Source organism: Periplaneta americana, chromosome 15 (genome assembly GCF_040183065.1).
Source record: "Periplaneta americana isolate PAMFEO1 chromosome 15, P.americana_PAMFEO1_priV1, whole genome shotgun sequence".
Lineage (NCBI taxonomy): Eukaryota > Metazoa > Arthropoda > Insecta > Blattodea > Blattidae > Periplaneta > Periplaneta americana.
This window is the reverse complement of record NC_091131.1, coordinates 82,664,121-82,687,662: the sequence shown is the minus strand read 5'-3', so window position 1 is coordinate 82,687,662 and position 23,542 is coordinate 82,664,121. Positions and strand designations below refer to the sequence as shown.

Sequence of the window (23,542 nt, the reverse complement as noted above, 5' to 3'; positions counted from 1 at the left end):
TAACTTAACCGAGACTATGTAATACGGCACGTTGAGTTAAACTTACGGTTAGGTTTAACATAATCTTTAGATTAACCTTATTTATGAAACCGGGCCTTATTATTACTTCTACTACTACTGCTGGTGCTGAATGTAATTTGATTAGAAATAGTGTCAATATGGATGTTAACTACTCATTTTAGACATAACACATGGGGATCAGGAAAGTATAGATGAGGAGGCGAGACCTGGCATGTGAGCTGTGCGAGAAGGGAAAGAGTGAGCTCTCAGAAAGAGAGTTTATTTCATTATGGTTAATATTATTCGAATCTATAGACACGGGAGTCCATCTCAGACTAAAACCTATCTTTCCCCTCCATACCCATTGGCGATACAGCCATGGTATATGGCAAGGTACAGGACAGGTCTATCCTCCTCTACTATATCAATGTTTTTTAACTCCGTTGGTGTGTTCGATTTCTGTGGATAATGAAAGAACTCTCCTTCAGCGGATTCTACTACGCTGTTATGTCATAAGAACTATACCAGAATTTTGTTCGGATCACAACTTTGAGTGCTCCCACAGAAAGAAGTGCAATGGGTTGAGATTTGGTGAGCGTGGAGGCCAAGCATGTTCTGATCTCGATGAGACGACAAGCTTTAGCCTTAGGCAGGAGGTTGACATTTTGAACAGTTCATCTAAGGAAATGTAAATAGAATGCATTTCAGTAAACAAACGTACCGTAGTGAACTATGATCATACTTGCAAGCCCTACTCAGAAACAAGCATTTGTTCATATAATTATTTTCTCTGTACATAATTATGGAGAAACCATAACTGAAGTTTTCGTCCACTTTTTCATTATACTCTGTATATGTAATTGTGGCCGAATTGTTTCCATTCCAAAATTTGATTTCAGTATAACTTAAAACTAGCAAACATTAAGTGCATTAATCTGAGTAGCAAAACTGAGATTACTATAATCTAATGTTTAAAATTTGGACAAATTAACTTCACCATGGAAATACGTATAAATTAAGGAAATATGATATGACGTTATAGAAATCCATCCGATCCGTAATCATTGTTATCATGAACATTGCCAAACAAATATTAATCTTATGCCCTTTGGTTTATACGTATTGGACTCTATACATGATCATGAAATTAGAAATAGTCAACAAATTAATATTCCATACATACTGTAGATTACATAAGAGCAACACCAACTTTTTAATTATGGGGATGAAATTATATAATAAGCTTCTCAGTCAATATTATAAGTTACCAATCAATAGCTTTAAAACTAGATTTTACAATATTTGTTATTAAATAATCCTTTTTACTCTCTTAGTGAGTTTTTTTAACACAAATTTGTATGAAATTGTTTTTAAATAAGTACACATAATTACAACCAGTTACATTTAATACATTAAGAGTAAAGTGTTTTCATTAATTTAATAGTTTCAAATTGTTTCATGTTATCATTATGTTAATTTTTTTTTTCAATTTAAACTAGTGTTTTTAAAACGTATTATATGTTTTTTTTTCAGTGTATCTGTGACGAAGCCTATAACTGTATGTCCAATGGCCTAATAAATTGAATTGAATTGAATATTTTCGAATATGTAATCTTAAAATAAATGTAGTTGAAAAATGTTTCTTCCTAGCAGTACTCTGCGTGACGTGTACTTTTTTTTTTACCGAGACGATCGATATGAAGTAGGAGGATGCGGTTATCTCGGTATATATAAAGTATTTGGCTTTGTGCTTTTACATGGGGTTTGAATAATGAGTTGCCACGGTAACCAAGTCAGACTTGAGTTAATGCGATTACGTTTGACCCAAAAGAGGGCATGAGCGCTGGGAGACAACCCTACTTAGAGCACCGGACGCCGGAGAGAGTGCCTAATCGATTCTCAACTTCCTACAATTGCAGCAAGAGTGTATTCAACATTACGGTAAAACACGGAAATGTTAACGATAGATGATATTAGATACTCTGAAATACCAATTGACGAATATATTTTAGTCATCTTTTCAAAACTGAAACAGAGAGTATAAGAAGGTTATCCGTACTTGTCTTTTATAATTCTTTATACAGTACATACACTAAAATTTATAAAAATTGGGCATGTATTTTAGGACATTAATCAGGGGTTCGGGAGTAAAACATGGTAAGTGACACTTTAGTTTTTTGAAGTTATTAGGTAGGTAAACATTTATACATGCAACAGTTTATATAGCTACCATTAGAGTAAAATCTGTATATTTCTGCCATCTGTTGAGATGTTGGAAAAATAACTACTGCATTAGACGCAGAATGTAAGATGCCATATTATACGCTACAATCTAATTTTTGACCAAAATGTCAGGTACCATGTTTTGCGCCAGATCCCCTTTTTATAAACATTTAAATACTGCAATATGAATGCAGAAGACATCCATTTATCTGGTAAATAACCAAGATAATGTTATTACAAAATGCTGCTTTCGGATTATACGTTTAATTTTTAGACGACTGACGTTAAAAGTAGAGAAAAATGTTGGTGTTCGTATTTATTTCAATTTTCTCAGCCCTACATTGTTGGAGATATTAGCGGTGTTATATAGCTACCTACATTCATTTCTACACCATTATTGTTATAATAAAAATAAGAAGATTGTAGCTGATACCTTAATTGATTTCAAATGAAAATGGAAACGCTATCCACTTTAAAAGGTTGTACAAAATCACGGTAATTGTAAATAAAGTAGGAGCTCATTTAAGATGTCGCTGATGCTTTGAGTTGATTTTGATGTTGATATAAATGTGAAGTTAAAAGCTTCTACTGAATTTTTTAATGTGCAGAGGTCAGTAAATTGTTATCGTTCCAATAATGCACTTATCAGGGGCAGGGCTTGTCTCGATAAGTTGTCACTAATATACTTCATGATCTAATTATTATTATTAATGTACTTCAACTCCCTATATCTGACCACCGTGCAATGTATATATATTTAGAGACTTTAATTAAGAGTTAAGTTCGACAGCTTTCTTAACATAAATGGCTACTTCGTCATGTAAATAAACATTTCAAGCAAATAATTGACACATACACAGTGGAAGTGAAATAATAATACAGATTGAAAGGGATGATAGAGTACACTTAAATTAATAGAAAACCTTTATTACGTTTTGTGATTAAATTTACGGTTAATTAGAAAATTGATTTTGAAGTTTCAGCAGTCTGGCAACATCGCCACTACCACACTGCTCTTTCTTCTCACAATACAGATGTAAGAGGTCAACGAACTCAGGTCTGTCTACCTTAGTGAACTACCTTCCAGCTCCCTTTCTGGCTACAATGTTACAAATTGGTCGTAACGGTCAGATGCTTGAAATACGTGGTTTTTAAATTAAATTTACACGAAACCCTGCACGCTATTGAAATACGCCAGAGTGATAAATGATTCTTAATTTTATTTTCTATCGATATAGAAAAAAAATGGCGATTCTACTCGCAATAGTTACCGAATAAGAGGGTATTAAACATTTGGGACAACATTATGGACTTCACACCAATATAGTTTTTTTATTGGGTTATTTTACGACGCTGTATCAACATCTAGGTTATTTAGCGTCTGAATGATATGAAGGTGACAATGCCGGTGAAATGAGTCCGGGGTCCAGCACCGAAAGTTACCCAGCATTTGCTCGTATTGGGTTGAGGGAAAACCCCGGAAAAACCTCAACCAGGTAACTTGCCCCGACCGGGATTCGAACCCGGGCCACCTGGTCTCGCGGCCAGACGTGCTGACCGTTACTCCACAAGTGTGGACACCAATATAGTATTACACTTTCTTGTTACATACAACATGAGTTTTTTGCTATGAATATCTGCAGGGTTTTTTTTCACCTTCACTCTGTATATTATGTATACTAATATCACTTATGACGCGACAAAATCTACTCCTGATTCTTTAATAACTGAATAAATATAAAAACTCTATTGATTTATCTTATTAAAACACATCACATAACACAAATAATACACTAATTTAGGTTAGAATATTCACTGAAAATTAAAGTTCATGCGAACTTCCTAATGTGCCAACATTGACGGCACGAACATAACTAAATAAACATAAAAACTATGTGGATTTTCCTTGTTAAAACACATCACACAACACAAATAACACACTAATGTTAGGTTCAAATATTCACTGAAAATGGATGTTCGTGTTAACTTCTAATGTGGCAACACTGACAGTTCGAACATAACTAAATAAACATAAAAACTGTGTGGATTTTCTTTATTAAAACACATCACACAACACAAATAATACACTAATTTTAGGTCCGAATATTCACTGAAAACGAAAGTTCGTGTGAACTTTTAATGTGGCATCATTGACAGTCCGAACATAACTAAATAAACATAAAACTGTGTGAATTTTCTTTATTAAAACACATCACACAACACAAATAATACACTAATTTTAGGTTCGAGTATTCACTGAAAACGAACTTCCTAATGTGGCAAAACTGACGGCCCAGACTGTGGCAATGTGGCAGGTTTAAACTTTTTTTTGGCCCTGTTAAAAGTGCCGTTGTTTTGGTATTGCCGGTTATTTTGGTGCCGGTTACGAGGGATTTCACTGCATAAATGCAACACAACAAATGGTAAACGGGATAGTTGTATGCATATTTAATAATAGTGATAATATCCCCCATTAAGCAGACAATGATTTATAGAATCAATCAAAGGCTTAACAATATAAATAATTACTAATTTTCACAATATTACTACTGATATAAATATCAATACAGTTTATAGATTTCATGTTGTAACTTATAGGTACATTAATATCCGGAAAAATTTGTTCACAACCTTTAGTGATGAAATAGAGATCTTCTTACCACTATCAATAATGGTCGACGACTTTGATTGCCCTGAAGATATCACATCATCGTATGTTGGAGTATGGGACAACTTAACTGTAGTAGTGTTATCTGTTAAGGTGGCATCTACCAGTAGAACACTGATTTTACTATCACCCTGTCGTTAATCACTGTTAGCAGTGTAACCTGTTAAAGTAGCATAGATTAGTAATAGATCACTACTTTTCTGGGCACTCTGCCATTTCATTTAATTTATAGTACGTTTGTATTCGGTCACATAGTGATATAAGTCTGAGCCCTACTATAAGAAAACTTCAGAGATTCTGTTTGTATCACTTTTAATCAAATGGAATGCAGATATTGAGTGATCACAACGTTTACTGCACCACTGTGTATGAAGCAATTTTGATCACATTCTGTGGAAGGGAGACTGTTGTACCTTCAGCATAGTGTACCTTTGAACATTTTTAGTTTTTTAATTTTTGCTTCTATCTAGAGGACTCAAACTGAAGTAGATTGCAGATAAAGCCGCTAGGTAGCTCTGGTCGTAGTTTCAGTTTGATTTATTGCAAAGTGCGAGTTCTGTGGACAAAACAATTTTTTTAGTACCAAAAGTAAATATTTCGTTCATTGTTATATATTCTCTAACACAAAACCAGATTGTATTTGTTAATATCTATCAAGTACAGTGTGTTCCCCATCATCTGATGAGTAATATATTTTAATTTCCATAATTTATGCGAATCTCTAGTTTTGGGAGCCATATTTGTTTAAAAGTGCACCTTCTTGTACCTTAGAACATAAAACATCTTGTACCATGGGACATGTTCCAAGGTACACAATACTATCGGTTTTTGGTTTTCTTTTAAGATCATGTCACGAAGTAAGTCTGGAGTTAAGAGGCCCCCGATTGATCCGGATGTCTTGAAGAAAGCTGTTGAAGCAGTTATTGCTCCTCCAGAAAATAAAATCTCAGTCAGAGAAGCCTGCTCTGGTTTATGGTGGCAAATACATTTTAAATATGATTGTCAGTTTTTACAGCTATATTCCCACCTATATTCCACGTGTTTCAACTTATAAGAGAGTATGTTCCAAGGTACATGAATCTGTTGTACATTTGAACCCATTACATATCCCTTCATTTTATTTTTTCCATCCTTAATAGATCTGTAAAACAGAAAATAGATGCAGGAAGTTGTAAAGGAACCTTCAATAATTATTTCAAGCATATTTTTCATTTAAAAATTTTCATTGCCCAAAATTAAAAAAATAAAATGTGAAAAGGTACAACAGTCTCCCCTATATGTAAATGCTACTGAAATGCACTGATATATCTCGAAGAATTTTCTCGAAACTTTTTCTTAATTTCACAAACTCCATGGGAAAGTACAAGACCTTGTCGATCGGTATGTTGGCATGATAGTCTTTATTCTTGAAATGAAATTAGAGGGTAGCATGATTGAACACGTTACTTTGTGTTTCTGACAATTGGGGTGGCAAACACGTGGGTTGTCCTTGTCAATCTGACGCTTTTGCCACGCCGCTTGTCTATATTTAGATCTGTAGGCTATATGATCCAGTCTTCAATGTAGCTTTCATTCAATCCATCCGCGTTTGATTGGTCATTTCCACACAATAACGTCCACTCTCTATAGATGCTTACTAGATTGTGTTACCAGTGTTGATTTCTGCTTTCACACGAGCCCCATTGCTGTATGTACTGTATCAGCATTCTTCTGTCTATAGATGATCCATACATGTAGTCTTTAACGTTCAATTCAGGTAGAATATAAACTGTAAACAAAATTTACGTCAGCAGACTAAAGAGAATATTTCTTTCTGTTTTATTCAGACGTATTGAGTAAAGTTTGCTTCATTTTGTGTAACGATTATTGTTACTCCTATTGTTTTGCCTCTTTAACACTGTATAAAACGCCATGGTCGTGGAACTGAATTCAGACTGTTTTATGAATGTTAGTTGTCATTGACCCCACGATACAGGAGCTCCGTCGTCCTCTGCTGGAGGGGTGTCACAGAAAGTCACAATTTCGACTTAAAGTAATTTTTTATAATATCTGGTCGAAATTTTGAAACGCGTATGTAAAGAGAAAGTGACCAACAAGACTGCAGCACTTTAAAACACAAAGAGTTATTCGGTTTAAAAAATAGAGTGCATTTTTCCGCGTTTGAGTAACCGTTCAATTGAAGGGTTCAGAACCATAGTGGGCCAAGCGCCATTTACTAAAACCGTAGAAAACAAGAGTTAAAATAAAGTTATTACCATAATCGAATGGAAACATACAGCAAGTAATATAAAGTATACACATTAAAACTAAATGATATGTCAATCTTCATTAAACCAGGACGAATAGAAGGAATAGTGTGCGCACTCAGCCAGTTTACAAGGTCCGCCGCAACGCGGCGCTTCTATCGCTAGTATCCTGACTTGGAGGAAGCTCACAGTTTTGTTACGCTAAACGTAGTCCTTTTTAAAAGCAAATTTCTACCATTTAGCTCGTCTATTCGTAACTTTAGGAATACCTCAATAGTCCCTTATACATAATTAATAGCCTTCTCTCAGTTAATACTATTATGAACGTTCGTAACAGAAGATACAATGGGATCTGAAACGCTATGAAAGCGATAAGTTAAGTATTTAACAAGTTGCGAATTCAGGGACAGAAAACTCTACAAAATGTTAAATAAAACCAGAGTTGAAAGATATTTTACGTGCTTATAATTAATCAAATTACTCACCATATGAATGATTAGTTGCCTGCTACCTTCGAGAGTTTGCGAGATGACTTGGCGGATTTACGAGCTTGCAATTCTCTTCGGATTTCCTTTGTCCTTTAGAAGAATCGGCACTTTAAGTAGTGGTAAACCAATTTAGGAATAATATCCATGATGTATTCTCTGCAACAACCTGCTCCCGAAGACTGGATCGTAAGAGCGTCAATAGTGTCAAGACAGTCATAGAAGATATCACCCCACATTGCACTCGCTGAGCTAATGTTTTCTTTAATTTTCATTTCTGTTTGAAGAAGTACGTCGTACACAGCTTGGGAGGGATGGGTTAAAAAACTGACGTTCCTACCGGATCCGTAGTCCTTGATTTGGGTGAGAGCTGCACAATGTTTAGACACATTACTTTTCTGTCGAAGGGAATGGACACAGAGGGTACACGCAATAAACTTAGAGGAATGATTTACGACATAACCTGCTACATGATACACTAAACATCTATCAATCAACACGGCAGGAGTGGTATTTACCAACTCGGGCACAGCACTTTCCCAGCTTTGACCATGCATTTCTTCACAAAGAACAATTTTTTCTTTTATACAAGTTTCTACAGACTTCTTAACTGCCTTGTTACGTAATTCCGCATTTCGCGCTAATGTTCGCATTTGATTCACAAAATTGTGAGTAGTTTATCACTTTTCGGTTCACAGTTTCCTGCAATGTTAAGGACCTGCTTTGCAGGGACATAACTACATTGCAATAAATGCATATGGAGGAAATCTATCGTCGAAGGATGGTCATCTGAACTGAGTGAACGTAAAATCCCGAAGTGACGTTCCAAGGTGTCTTGGGTGAGTTTCCCTGTTAGGACATATTTGTATCCTTTGCTCCAGAGCCATTCACTCATTTCTAAGGTACTCTGCAAGGTTACTACTAAAGACTCCATTGTTATACTAGAAGCAAATGTGTTGATTGTAGTTCTGAGACATTGAAGAAAATCAATAAGGAATTTGTGGTTAGAGGAGTCTTTATAAAGAGTCTTAGCAGGAGTGTGTAAATTTAATGCGTCGGCAATACAGTTTAAATGCCTAGTAAATTCTTCTGTGTCCTCACTGCCCTCGAAACCCGATGACTCTACTTCACGATAAAATTTGAGACTTTTGGCGATACTGTCGTTGAAGAGTTGGAAAGCAAGTCTGGCATTCATTCTTTGAAAGGACGAAGGATCTAAATGAGCTGTTGTCAACTTGGGACAAACCCTAAGACTGGCACATCCAGATAAATCTTCCTCAAAAATTCTCCTATAAAAACTGAAATTTATGTTTTTCTCCTTGTAAGAGAGTTCGACTTTATCATGGAAATAATTTCTTATGCATTTCAGTATGTGCACAAAATCTGAGAATGCCCATATCTTCCTTTTTTCGTCAGACGGATTAGGAATATAGCATTGTGCTGGATTTTTTTTTCCATTGATTTCTAAAGATTTACAGGCCTTTTTATTTGTTTGACTGCCATCACAAGTGAAACCGACTACTCTCGTCCCAACTGCTTCTAATTGTAGTATAACTTGAATAAGAATTTTAACGAGAATATCACCTGGAGTAGCGTTTCTGCTAGCGTAAATAGCAATTGGTTGAATCCAATCTTGCATAAATAGTAATGCATGATTTGCTAATTGTTTCTTTTGGACATCAGACGTGAGATCTCCGAAATCAACAAATACGTCCACTCTAAGGGAATAATTATTAAACTGAATTTCTTCTCTGAATTTGACCTCATCGAATATTACTCCGCAACGTTTATTTTCATATATTTAATCATTTCGGTAAATTGGGGGAAAATGTGAGGTACAACTCTTGGTTGTAATTTTCAACGCACTCGCGGTATTGCTGTCTTATGACGTTTCATATTAAAACAGTCTGATCGGTTATTTACCGAAAGCTGCCTATCTTTCCGCGGAATCGCTCTGGCTCACTTTCCAAACTCATCTTTTTCTTCAGGAGACGAAAAGAAATGTCTTGTTACACTATTTCTACTGTATTCCGATCTATAACCCGGAACAAAACAGTACGGAATTTTTGTAATCATTTTGTAAAACACCACACAATATTCTTTTGTCACTGGTTAATTCAAAGCACAACAAATTGAAGACATCTACATAACTCTCAACAACAAAGCATGTTAACAATCCCTAGCAACTTTCATCATTAAACGCTCGAGAAAAATATTTTCGAGGTGTCTGACTTCAGACAACAGATGGAACGTAGCGATCGAAGCGACACTAGTTATCAGGTCCGCCACCGACAATGGGAAAGCATAGCAGTGCGTACACTTTTTCTTCTATTCGTCCTGATTAAACTATGGTATTCATTTAACTTTAACCCTTGCTTTCTCCGTTTTTAATAAATGGCGCTTGGCCCACTATGGCTCTGAACCCTTCAATTGTCTCTAACGAAGACAAATCTTACGTTACGTTGGAGCACAGTTTAACTAAGTTACGTCATTAATCTCAAATGCATATAGAGTTTTAGTTGGGAGGCGGAGGGAAAAAGACCTTTGGGGAGGCCGAGACGTAGGTGGGAAGATAATATTAAGATGGATTTGAGGGAGGTGGGATATGATGGTAGAGACTGGATTAATCTTGCTCAGGATAGGGACCAATGGCGGGCTTATGTGAGGGCGGCAATGAACCTTCGGGTTCCTTAAAAGCCAATAAGTAAGTAAGTATGTCATTAATCTCAGGGGGTTATTCTTTGAGATATTTCACACCAAAGAATTTAATACAATTTTATTCGTTTTTTTATTTCTTTTCGAGATAAACATTGTTTTATCTGAAACATTTTATAGCGTGTTTTGGGAAAACCACTGATTTAATTCCCAATATGTTCAGTCAATTTAAGAGAGCAGTGTATTATAATAAATTATTGAAAGAATTTTAGTTTTGTCCCTTATATGTGCAGAGATTTGACCCACACAAATATAACATTGTAAAATTCTTTTGTAGAACGAAAAGTTACATTTGTTCGGATCTAATTACTGCAAATTTAAAGGACAAAACTAAAATTATTTCAATTATTTATTATCATAATACATTGCTCTCTTAAATTGACTCAGCATATTGTGAATTAGAACAATGCCTTTTCCAAAACACGCAATGAAATGTTTCATATAGAACAACTGTTATCCCGAAAATGAAACAAAAACAAGCAAACGTATATTAAAATTTTCTGTTTAAACATATCTCAATGAATAACTCACTGAAATTAATGCCATTACGTGCAGTTCATCCTATATTAAGTGTGTAGTATGAACTGCATATTGTACTTCGTGTTCATAGTAATCCATTATAATAAAGGTCGAAGACGGAATGTTTATTTTTGTCTACAGATCTAGCTGATGGTTTTTTGTGTCTTATTGTTTGTATCACAGCTAACATTTGTATGACATTTTCTTTACAGTACCCGCCTCTGAATAACTTTTTTTCGGGATTTTGGAAGTTTTCCTTGTCAGATCATGACCATATTTAAGCTCCAGCCATTTTTGTTTAGTCAACTGTCCCGAGACAGGTTTGAACCTCATAAGTGACACTAATACGGCATCACTCATAAGACATCTAAGCCAGAAGGTAATGGAGTAGGGTGGCCAGTTCCTTTTCCCCCCTCTGTTGCATACTTGCATAATTACATCACTGACTAGTAACATACGAGTATTACGCTAATCAGACTTGAGATGTATACAACAAATTGTCCTTTCTCTTACTCATATCGCCAAGTGAGATGCACTGCCTGATAATCAGAGATACTCGAGCCATTATTGTTATTATTATTATTATTATTATTATTATTATTATTATTATCATCATCATCATCTCAGAAAAATCGCAATTCGTTTCGGTCAGTGACGACCTATTTCTCTAGACGCAGTGGTCGCCAGCACTCGCTGAAATGTGCAAAGGGTAAGCGGAGCCGTCCCGTGTGCCCCGTCGTGCAGCAGGAAGAGGTAGAGAGCATACTCGCTAACAGCTACGAGTGCACCATAGTGCACTGTGTTTTCCGTGGGTAAGAGACGCTAGCCCCAAGGTGCTCTGTGCTGACGACCGCTGCTAGAGCTTTGCGGAAGTTCAGAGTTCCCTCAGTAGGTGTGCTGTTTTCATGAGAACTGGTCTTTGAATGTCTGTATTCGTCGCTGTCCTGGTATATATATGTTGTCCTTTGAATGTACTGTATTTAACAGAGCGCCAATTACTGTAGGTTTTAGGTTTCCTCTTTTAAAAATGTGATATAGAAGTTCATACGAGTATATTCAGCATTTCTTTCAACCACTTCGTAATCAGACACATTTACTTAGATATATGTTTTGTTCTTCTCGTTCATAATTTATTTTCCTTAAATTTTCTGTCATCTCTTTGGTATGTTATGGCCTACACTCGTATCTAATAAGAGTAACATTTTTCCCTATCTCAGTCTGCTTTGTAATGAATGTAGACTATTGATTTTGTATTGAATTAAAACTTCATACATAGTCTTCCTTGAATGTAGCGCAACCTATTTCTTGTTAAATTGTAAGGAATAAATATATTCATATTTTGAGGAATTTTTTTGAAATTGGATAAGAATTATTTAAAACTCTACTACTGCTTCTAGGCATGTACCTATTCAGTTAAAACCTACATTCCTACTGGGAAAACATTTACTAATAATCCTACATAATTAGTATTTATTAAATTTTACATTATACGTTTTCGTATCAAGTACGAAATTTAGTTCTATGCTGTATGTTTTCCTGGGACATTTATGAGCTAATTTTGTTGTGAATTTGATAGATATGTTTCCAATAGAACCAATAATTTAGCCCTATGATTTTTACTGTGATATTCCATATGTTTTTCACCTCATCGTAATATCCACATATTTGAATATATTGTACTTTCAGCTTACAAGCAAACATTCTGATGGGGGCAGATAAAAAAGTTAAATTTTTTTCTTCCACTATGTTAATAATGTCAAAAGAAGTGCTTATAAAAATTTTGGCCACTCGACCGCAATTACGAGGGCCGTAAAAAATTAATTTACCAGGGGCCGTTAACAGAAAGAAAACATAATTTCATTGGAAAAATTTATTGGAAGAGACACAGCAATTGTTGAGCCATTTTTCAACATATTCCCCACCGGAATTGAGACATTATTCATATCATGGGATCCACAGAGAGGTGCAGTAGGCTGTCAAACGCTGGTTCCGATCCCAGACTTCTACGACACAAGGATACAAAAATTGATCCTGCAGTATGACAAATGTCTCAATTCTAGTGGGGATATGTTGATAAATAGTGAAACAATTGCTTTATCTGGTTCAATAAAAAGCAACTGCTTTTTTATGTAAATGATCCCAGGGAAAATCACTTTCTGGACGACCTCGTAATTGCGGTCGAGTGGCCAAAATTTGTATAAGCACTTCTTTTGACATTATTAACATATTGGAAGAAAAAATTTAACTTTTTTATCTTCCACCATCAGAATGTTTGCTTGTCAGTTCTTGTACACTTCTTGTTTTATGGAATTGTAATATCTAATATTATAATGTTGAGCATGTGGGTATCCGTTTCTTACTTTGACAGGCTTATTATTATTATTATTATTATTATTATTATTATTATTATTATTATTATTATTATTATTATTATTATTACTACCAACATTCACGAATCTCTTTTCAAAAAGTGATCCCTTGGTCTGTTCCACTCTCACTTCTAGGAGGATCTGGGACTATCTGCTTATTTAGTCAACATACGATGTCGTAGGGTTTGTCTTTCCCTACTAGAATTCGAACTCATTTCATCTAAACTTGTAAATGTAAACAGTAATACTTAAACAAATGAGAGGACGATAATAATAATAATAATAATAATAATAATAATAATAATAATAATAATAATAATTTTTATTTATTTATTTATATTTAATGTGCTGTACAACAGCCAGTGGCCAATTACAGTTCATAATAATAATAATAATAATAATAATAATAATAATAATAATAATAATAATAATAATAATAATAATAATAATAATAAATTATAATAATGGTTCCAATTGAAATTTAAAAGTGAAATTATGTGTTATTTCTATGATTTTGTTAATAGAGGTCTCTCGTTCTTTCTTCCTGTGTGTATGTCTTTCTCTTTGTAGTTCTCGCTCTCTCTCTCTCTCTCTCTCTGATATCTCCCACCTGCCTGAACTTTTGTTTCCTCCCTTACTGTACAGTACCGCTCGACTCGGATGTCTGTTGGGTTGCCTACGTAGAAGCGATCTGTCACTGCTGGCGTCAGGCATTCAGTTTGCCTCACCTCGCCAGACGCCGAATTACACACAAGCCATATCACAACAGTAGCAGGCGAGATTCAAGTGTAATAATTGTATTATCACATTTGACGTGTCCATGAATTTACCCCGCCCCTTCCCTTTCATTCCTAGCAGTGTACCGGCTTTGATTACACTTCTGGAAACATTGGTCTCCGATTGGATAACTTGTCTACATTCTATGCGAAGTAGACAACTAACTGTTGCAAGATTTTACCCAGTTCGTCTTTCATACTGTTGTAGACTTAAATGAGGAATTTAATTCATATTAAAGGATTACTAATTTCCGTGTCGACCCCACGGAGAATTCAACTGGCATAATTACGGCATTTTATTCTTAGTTGGTCTTTTAACGACAGTATATCAACTACTAGATTATTTAGCGTTCATGCGGTTGGTGGTAACGAAATTGTATTTGGCAAATGAGACTGAGGATTCGCTGTAAATTACATGACATTTGCCTTACGGTTGGAGAAAACCTCGGAAAAAACTCAACCAGGTAATTAGCCTAAACGGAAATCGAACCGAGCGCAACTCCGGATCGGAAGACAAGTGCCTTAGCCGACTGAGCTATGCCGGTGGCTCATAATTACGGTATTCTTATTTAAACGTAACGTGTGCATTTCTCTGCCCTACAATACAGCAAACTATACCAGATAGTCATATCGGTGTTGGCACCATGGCATGGAATACTGATACGTCGCAAGGAATACTGAAAACAAAAGTTTGGTTGCGGATATGAGCGGGGTTCAACAGAGATGATGTGAACTTTCGTAATCAGCATGTGTGGTCTGATGAAAATCCCCATGCAGTTGAAGAAACAAGGCATCAGCACCGATTCTCAACGTATGGGCAGGCGTTCTTAGTGATAGATTAATAGGGCCATACGTGCTACCACAGAGATTAACCGGGCTCGTTATCAGGACTTTCTTATTAACGTATTAACAACACATTTCAAAGAATGCGTGATTCCTTACTCCAAAGGGCAAAGAAATCCATTGCCATGAATGGACGCGACATTGAGTACCTACTATGAATAAGTGTTCAGACCTCAGAAAATATGTGTTGTAGGACCCATGTTTAATAGACATTATTTTCTTGTTTTGATGCATTCTAGCACCTCTTAAAATGTTGGATACTTTTTTAACACCCTGTATATAATGTACTGAAATAAATTATATATGTATATAATACATTGAAATAAATAAAATTGAGGCAGAAAATAATGTAAAGAAATCGAGAAGAAACGGAAAAACAAAGATAAATCTTTATTAATATTATTCAAAGATAAAACTTGTCATTTGAATATACAGAGACAAGTCTTCCTAGGTGGTATGGTCGCTAACATGCTCGTCTTTATATCCGTGGTTCACGCACCTATAACCGGACGAGGATGACGTATATTTAGATGACGATACAAATATTTAGCGTAATTTCTTTGCAAACATAAGTAAAGTCATGTGTCGGTACAATAAAATGTAAATAGTTGGAAATTTTATGAAATATAAAATTATTCTTTAATATTAAATTTATTGGGTGCGCTTGACGCTGAGAAAATTAATTTATATTTCTTAATATATTGATAATTAGGATGATTTGTGTGCGTCATATATTTGTGGAAGTTTTGGAAATCAGTAACGACAAAACAAATTGTCAATATGAAATCGAAAATATTGCCGTAATAAGTACTCTGGTTGATTGAAATTCAACGAATTCTTACATTGCATTTGTGTATATGTGCTTGGGCGAAATAGTCATTAGAAATTTCTCCAACTAGATTAGTCTCTTGTTTAGTCTACTTAAGGGGTTAGGTACAGCTTACAGCAGTAAAAGTTTTGAAAATATTCAAAATTTTTTCATCCATTACTGTATATTGTACAATAATGAAAATTGCTATGTGTAAAACACTGTCCTTCTGCTATATGAAAAAGATATTTTTACGATTAAAAAAAAAAAATATATTTTTTTTTTCAAAATTCATAATGGTGGTAGTTCACTGTGCAGTGATGAAGCGTTTCTCTCATAACTCATAAACTTGTTAGCTTTTTCATGTTCTCTTTCTTTCAGTTTATTGCTGAAACTCATGTTTACAATATCTCGCTCTTTCAACTACATCCCTTAATAAATAATATATATTTTTTATTTTGTGTTAGAAGAAAATACTGATATTTGACCATTTTTAAAAATGAATGTATTTTTTATCAGACAGCCTATGAAAGATAGAAAAGTGATCTTGCATCATATTGTCGATACTACATGCATAAATAGACACAAAAAATTTCATCATAGAATGTTGGATAGTTTTTGAGTTATGTAGGAAAAGCTTCTTCACTGCATAGTGAACTGAATTTTGAAAAAAATATATATATAAATCATTTTTTTCAATCGTAAAAATAAGGACAGTGTTTTACACATACTAATTTTCATTATTGTACAAGATACAGTAATGGAGGAAAAAAAATCTCGAATATTCCCAAAATTTTACTGCTGTAAGCTCATTCGTATGTTGCTTGCCACATGAGATGCAGAAAACACGGGCGCTCTACGTCTCAACTTTCCTTTGCATCACTGACGTGCACACCATCGCTGTACTTTTTTATCTATTGTAGTTTGGACTACACGAACAAACTGGGCATAGAAACTAGGCTACAGAGCCATAGATACAGTAGTAGTCTGCTGTTGACGTTTTTAGTAAAAGAACTGACGAATATTCTCTGATATAAATACAATTTTACGTTATGCATTTCCTTTAATTTACATCGTTTTATTTTTGAGTGGTATAGATTTGTGTATTACACTCCGACAACCCACTGGGAGTTGTTTTTCTCGATTAACTTTGCACATAAAATGAAATGACTCCGATAGCAATGCACGAGTACTTGTTTGCTGATAGGAGAATCGTATTGATTTTCTTGATTAACAAATTGTTAACTTTTGAACGACACAACAAATGGAGGAACCCAGTGTTAGTGCTGCCGATATTTATTGTACAGCTCGCTGCGGGCGTTGCTTACATTCAACTGTTTTTGTTATTACTTTTATTGGAAATCGGCAAATTTTGACTAATATTATGGCTTCTATCCAGCTGAGTCAGCTTACATTAACGACCATACCATAACTTTAATCGTGAATACGATTCTTTTTATATTCCTGTAATGGTGGTGAAATTTATAATGCGTGATAACGTTTGTTGCTGCAACAAATAAAATGTATTACTATTAATTCGTCATTTTTCAATCACTGTACATGTCAGGTTAGAAATATATTATTTCGTATTATTATGTTATTTTATTTTGTACGCAGAGAGACCAGCTGCTTAGCTCATGAGTAACGATCTAGACTCTTATTGCGATGCTTGTAGTAGGGCTTCACTTCGACTCCCGCTTGGGTTAATTGCCTAGTTGGGTATCCTCAAAGTTTTCCCCAACTGTAGGTGAAAATCAGGTAATTCCATGACGAAGCCTCTGATTCATTCCTACAAATACTATGTTGTCAGTACCTGTAGGACTACTAAATAAGCATATCTGAAAATTTCACTTTTCTGTAAAAAAAGAGTTAAGAAAATATTCCTTTTGAATAAAAGAGCAAACTTGTGAAAAATTGAGCATTAAAATTAAAACTTACATCCTTATAATGCACTTATACTTCTCAGTAAAATCTAAAAATTAACATGGATACAGTTTCGAATAAGTTCTCTCCCCTTTATCCACTGGATCAGTGCTGGCCATCCCTGTATATAGCTCGACCAAGCGGCATATACTCTCTCTCTCGTCTGTCTCTTTCATTTCCGTTATAAAACGCTCAAGCTCTCCTGAGTTCTAAAGCGCGCGCTTGCGCCTATGGGTATCAGTTGACATGACTGCTCTAGACTACAGAGCCACCGCAAAAGTTACAATGACAGCTAGTCGCTTGTAGTTCGTTTAATTTGGTCGAAATGTGTTGAGTACTTCAGATAAGCCTTTTGTTTATTATTTATAGTTTTTATAATTTATCATTTCATATCCTAAGTCTTTTTTATTCTGGTTTTGACCCTATTAGACTGGATAATTTAACATCTTAAATTTGACATTTTTAAAATTCTATTTGAAAACAAAATTTTGGCATTTCAATGGTGTAAGACTAGTGGTTACCGTGCTTACGTGTTGACGAGAAGTACACGGGCTGATTCCTGGCTATGGATTTTGAGACTTAATATTTATAATGAGAGTTAGACATATCTACTAACAAAAAAAAATCAATAAGCAGTAAGTACAATATCCAATAAACACTATATTTATGAAAATAAGCTATTAGAATTGTTTACTACAGCTGAGGGCTTAGGAGTCGAACTACATACAAAATTAAATGTTGGGAAAACTCTCATAGATCCGTAATTCGAAGAACACTTAAAACGCATTATATTCCCAAAACAATGCGCTGTCGAAAATATCAGAAAATAGATACAAGATGCTGCTCTGAACCAAATTAATCGTATTATATTCTTTACCTTCTTGAGCTTACTCTGGCATGCGGATTATATACTTGAACCAAAAATAAACGAAAGCCTCCAAATTGTACATATGTTAGAGATATGTGAAAGAAATGCACGCATAACCTATATCACAGTGTGAAGAATACAGATAACTTTTATCTTCAAGGAATTTTAAATCAGCTCCAACAATAGGTCTAGCAAAATTTATTCAATGATATCCTCTCTTTACTCCTCTGAAAATATGATGGAGCCTCACTTAAACGAAAAACACACCTCTGGAATTACCTATAGATTCTGTTAACTTCTGTTAATGGTTAATTAAGATGTACGACATTGTAATTCACCCGACGATCTCTTGTCGCAGTGAATATTATTTTTTTTAAAACTTCACACGAATAGAATAAAATAAAAATAGGAATCAGGGTTTTAAAGGACCGGAACTTCACACAACTTGATGCACCTAATATGCGTGTTGTGTACTGTGAGGTATAGAAATTGAAGATAGGAATCAATTATGTCGATAAAAACGAATGATTTACTTGAGATGTGTTTTGTTTTAGAAAACACTCAACTGTTTCTTTTATTTTTAGTTCTGTAGTTGACATTTTAAATTATACTTTCTGTTTATCATTCTGATTTCTATGTTGCACAACGATTGTGTAATTTGAGCCGAAATTGTGAGTTCTATGAGTACATGTACTTCGCTCTTATATTACGAAAAAAAAACGGAATAAATTGCTTTAACAGCAGCCGAATTAAAAGAGAGGACATGCGAACTTGTTAGTATAAGATTTATAATCCATTTTACCATGTTTTAAAAAATACGAGGTTGTTTAAAGCACAAACGTGGTGTACCATTCTCAAAACGTTAAAAGAATACGTATATAAAGAATTAACATAGGACCCTCTTCCAGCTTCGTCCTCTCTCTCCTCTGTATTTCGCTTTTGTAATAAAAAAGAAAGAAATACGCCACGCTAGCATGCATCACCATTCTTGTTTGGTTACCATAGCAACTTCACTTGCTGTTGTGGGAAGCGTCTGCTGCCTCATTAAAAATCCCGAAACAATACGAACGCGTCGAGAGATCGAGGAGGGGAAGGCACCGAGAGCTGCAGTCCCGCCTCTAGGTGTCGCACATTACAATAAGATTATGCATAACCTTCATGGAATTCCATGGAAGTAATGGAGAATTAACATCGGTCTCTGGTTTATGCTTCGCCCGTTTCCTTCTTTTGAGGTTTAAGATCACCAAGAGCAGGGCTTCTAAGTTTTGGATTCTCTGCTCCAAGTGTTATTGAGGTCACCATTCCTTGCGGATAATACCAGAAGCCTCGCAGAATATTCATGGAACAAATTTGAGGCATGGGTACAGTCAGTATTCAAAACTATATGAACTTCACTGAAAGTTACTGAAGTTATGAAAGCTTTATGGATTAACTTTCATCATTGTGGTAGGATTCGCTGTGCTAATGTTTGGTACAATTGTTATTAGACTCTTTATTACAAACTTTTTTTATTTTTATATCGGCCATTTAACGATTCTGTATCAACTGTAAGGTCCTCTAATGTCGATGGAACTGATGATAGTGGGATGAATGCATAGATTATGTATGACATTTGTCTTACAGTTATAGTCCCGTCGCTCTTATTTCCGGCAGCCAATCACGTTGCAGGTCGGCTACATTTAAACGTGTGCGTCTTGTGATTCGTTGATGATGACGTTATGCATTTCCTAAGGCTCGATAAATACTTAATATAATCGCCCGCCATTTTGGCTCTTTCGTTGGCGCTCGCAGAAATCACACGAGGACATTATTTGCCGCTCAATTATTTGCTCAATTATAGTGCGTTTGATTTATTATCATAGGAGCTACGACATGATAATGTTTAACCGTATGGCAAATAGATTTCTCGTCTGGTAGCTCGGCAACGAAAGAACAAAAATGGCGAACGATACCAACTACCTAGACTTTATAGAGCCTTCACTTCCTAAGACGTAAGCAAAGAGGGGGAGTCACGCCGGGAATAACAGCGTCGTGACTATAGGAGGAAAACCTCCGAAAAAGGAAACTGAACCAGGAGATCAACTTAAGCTGTTTGTCTAATCTGTCCGTCCTCTTGCAGAGATTTTTACTAAATTGCTGTACATATTTTGTTAATATTTAATATTTACGGCTCAGTTTATCCGGCAATATCCATATGACAGAAAATAGTTATATTGATAATTCCACACGAACGTCTCTTAGCTAATAGATAAGGTTATTGATACTCAACTGACCAGTGATAATCGTATTACACTGACAGTTTAAAGTATGGTGCTAAGAACTAATATCAGATAGTATTTTATCCTATTTTTATTTGTTTCATTCCAAGGAGCTTTCTATTCCTCTTATTTTTGCTTTCGATTTTTGATCTCGAAGTTAGAAAACGTTCCGTTTAGTAGTTACAAGCTTCGATGTATGTGTTAGCCAATCTAGATAATATTGGAGGATGGTAAAATGAGTAATTTTATTGTTTTTAATTAATACCATGGCATTACCATAGTGATGTTTGTAGATATTACAAGCTTCATGCGAATAGGTAGAGTATCTGGCGATTTGGAATCGAACTCCTGGCCAATGCACTGAAACCTCTCCTTAGTTTAAATATAGCTGCTCTTCTTGCATGATGTTGCTTATTTGAGTTAAGCATTACGTACAAACAATTTGAATTCTTTTGTTTGGCATTATCACGAGAAGAGTCACATTAAGAGAACTTGCTGATATGCATTTCGTTTATGGAACAGCAAATAATGTAAATGGAAGAAAAACTGTAGTAATCTCACTAGAGGTTTTGATTTATCTAGAGAAAATCAAAACTCAAGTGAGATTTAATTGACTATTACACGATTAAAGAAATAAAGTACTCTAATACAATAAAATATTAATTGACTTACTAAAATTTTATTTCACTAATGTTAGCTTCGCCAAAACCTTTCAACGGAGCCGCCATTTTCAGATTAATATTTGTGCGGTAAGCAAATGACGATCGCAAAGCATGTTTTATAGTACCGTAAAGAATTTGTAGTTTGAAATGTTGGCAAACAAAGGAACAAATTGTAGAGAGATGATAAAAACAGAAGAACTTGTATAAAGATTAGAAGACATAAAGTACCCCAATACAGTAAAATAGATATTAATTGACGTACTAAAATTCTATTTCACTAATGTTAGCTTCACCAAAACATTTGAAAGGAGCCGCCATTTTCAGTCGACTATCTATGCGGGAAACAAATGACGATCGCAAAGCATGTTTTATGGTATCTTAAAGAATTTACAGTTTGAAATGTTGGCAAACAAATAAACAAATGCTAGGGAAGTGATAAAAAGAAACAAATGCTAAGGAAGTGATAAAATAAATGCTAGAGAGATGATAAAATTTTGCAATAAGCAGCCATGATTGGTTGAAAGATGTCCTTTCGTACCGTTGTATTGATGTAGTATGACGTAGTACTGTAAAATTGTAATAGTCAGTCAAAATATAATTTTCCATGACGACTAACCCGTATCGTATCAGAATTCACCAACGTTTGTAGAAACTGGAAGTCAACAACCAAACTTTGGAAAGCTGACTTCAGTTTCTATTTTAACAGGCAACACAGACTATACACATCAAGGCTTGTAACTTAAAAAAAAAAATCTGATATGGATTCCTTAATATTGATCATCTGTACTATCCCTAAAAGTTTTTTTACGAAGTCATTGAAATTTCTTGTCTCAGCAAATTAGCTTACTTGCCTACGGGTGAATATTTCTATGAACTGTACAAAGAGGAAAGGAAGTTCAGGAATGAATGAAATAGTACGTGTTTTTCCAAATATGTGAAAAAAATCAATTTTATTTTATTAAGCTGTATAATTTGGGCTGCTTACTCTCCAAGTGATGCAAGTAAGATATTATTGAAATTGAATTAGTAGTGACAATGTCTTTCGTGTGCAGTACAGGAAGTAAAAGTTTATCTTCTTTATTGCACTTACTATAAAATATGATTTCATTTCCTGTGTACTGTAAATATCTTATTAGTTGAAGAAACTAAATATAGGCCTAATGTATTTATATAGATATACATATCTGTGTTTTTATGAAATTAGTTTTGCTCCCATTTCATGTAACTGGACCCATTTCAAACCTCTTTGACTAGTGGGTAACATTTTATATTAAGTACTTAACATAAACTTTAAACGTTGTTTGACCTGTGTGTTGTTTTTGCTGGGGTTTGCAATAATATGATGTGGTCACGGTTATAAACTCTTGAGGCTCGTAAATCAGACATCGTCATGAAAATGTCCCGCTCTATCGAAATGTAACACAGCTTGCCGCTTATAGCGCCCATTAACAGACTTAAATAACGTATGACTCCAGTTTTACTGTGCAGGCCATGCTGGAGGTTGTCCAAGTGCAGAATACGTACGACATATTCTACAGTTATGTTCAACAAGATTGTTTCATGCTCAACCCGTGCAAAGAGCAAGTTTCCTATTTGATGCTAATTGTCAGTAAAACGTTCTCATTTACATGTGTAATACATAGTGGCGGTATTAAAGATGCAATAAAAGACTGGAAAGTTATTTAAAAGTTGCAGTTTAAGAAGAAATAAGTGTAGGCCTATAAATTTTAAATTGTTGTAGTAATAAACGATCGACAATAAGATAACTTTCCTTCCCTAGAATACGCACAGTTTAAAAAAGAAAATTATTAATACCCAACTTAATTTTTATGGACTTTCTTCCTCGCCATATAATTTTTGGTGCTAATCTTATTATTGTTATTATTATTATCATTATTATTATTATTATTATTATTATTATTATTATTATTATTATTATTATTATTATTATTCAACAATAAGATAACTTTCCTTCCCTAGAATACGCACAGTTTAAAAAAGAAAATTATTAACACCCAACTTAATTTTTATGGAGTTTCTTCCTCGCCATATAATTTTTGGTGCTAATTTTATTATTGTTATTATTATTATTATTATTATTATTATTATTATTATTATTATTATTATTATTATTGCCGAATACCTCCAGACACGCAGCATCTGCTGCTGAATTAGCCGT

General features: G+C 34.6%; 1 protein-coding gene across 8 annotated transcripts in view; it reads left to right on the top strand.

Moving 5' to 3' along the window:
• Rbp6 (RNA-binding protein 6) overlaps positions 1-23,542 on the top strand; it is a 1,547,649-nt gene that overhangs the window by 701,353 nt on the left and 822,754 nt on the right. The window lies entirely within an intron of this gene.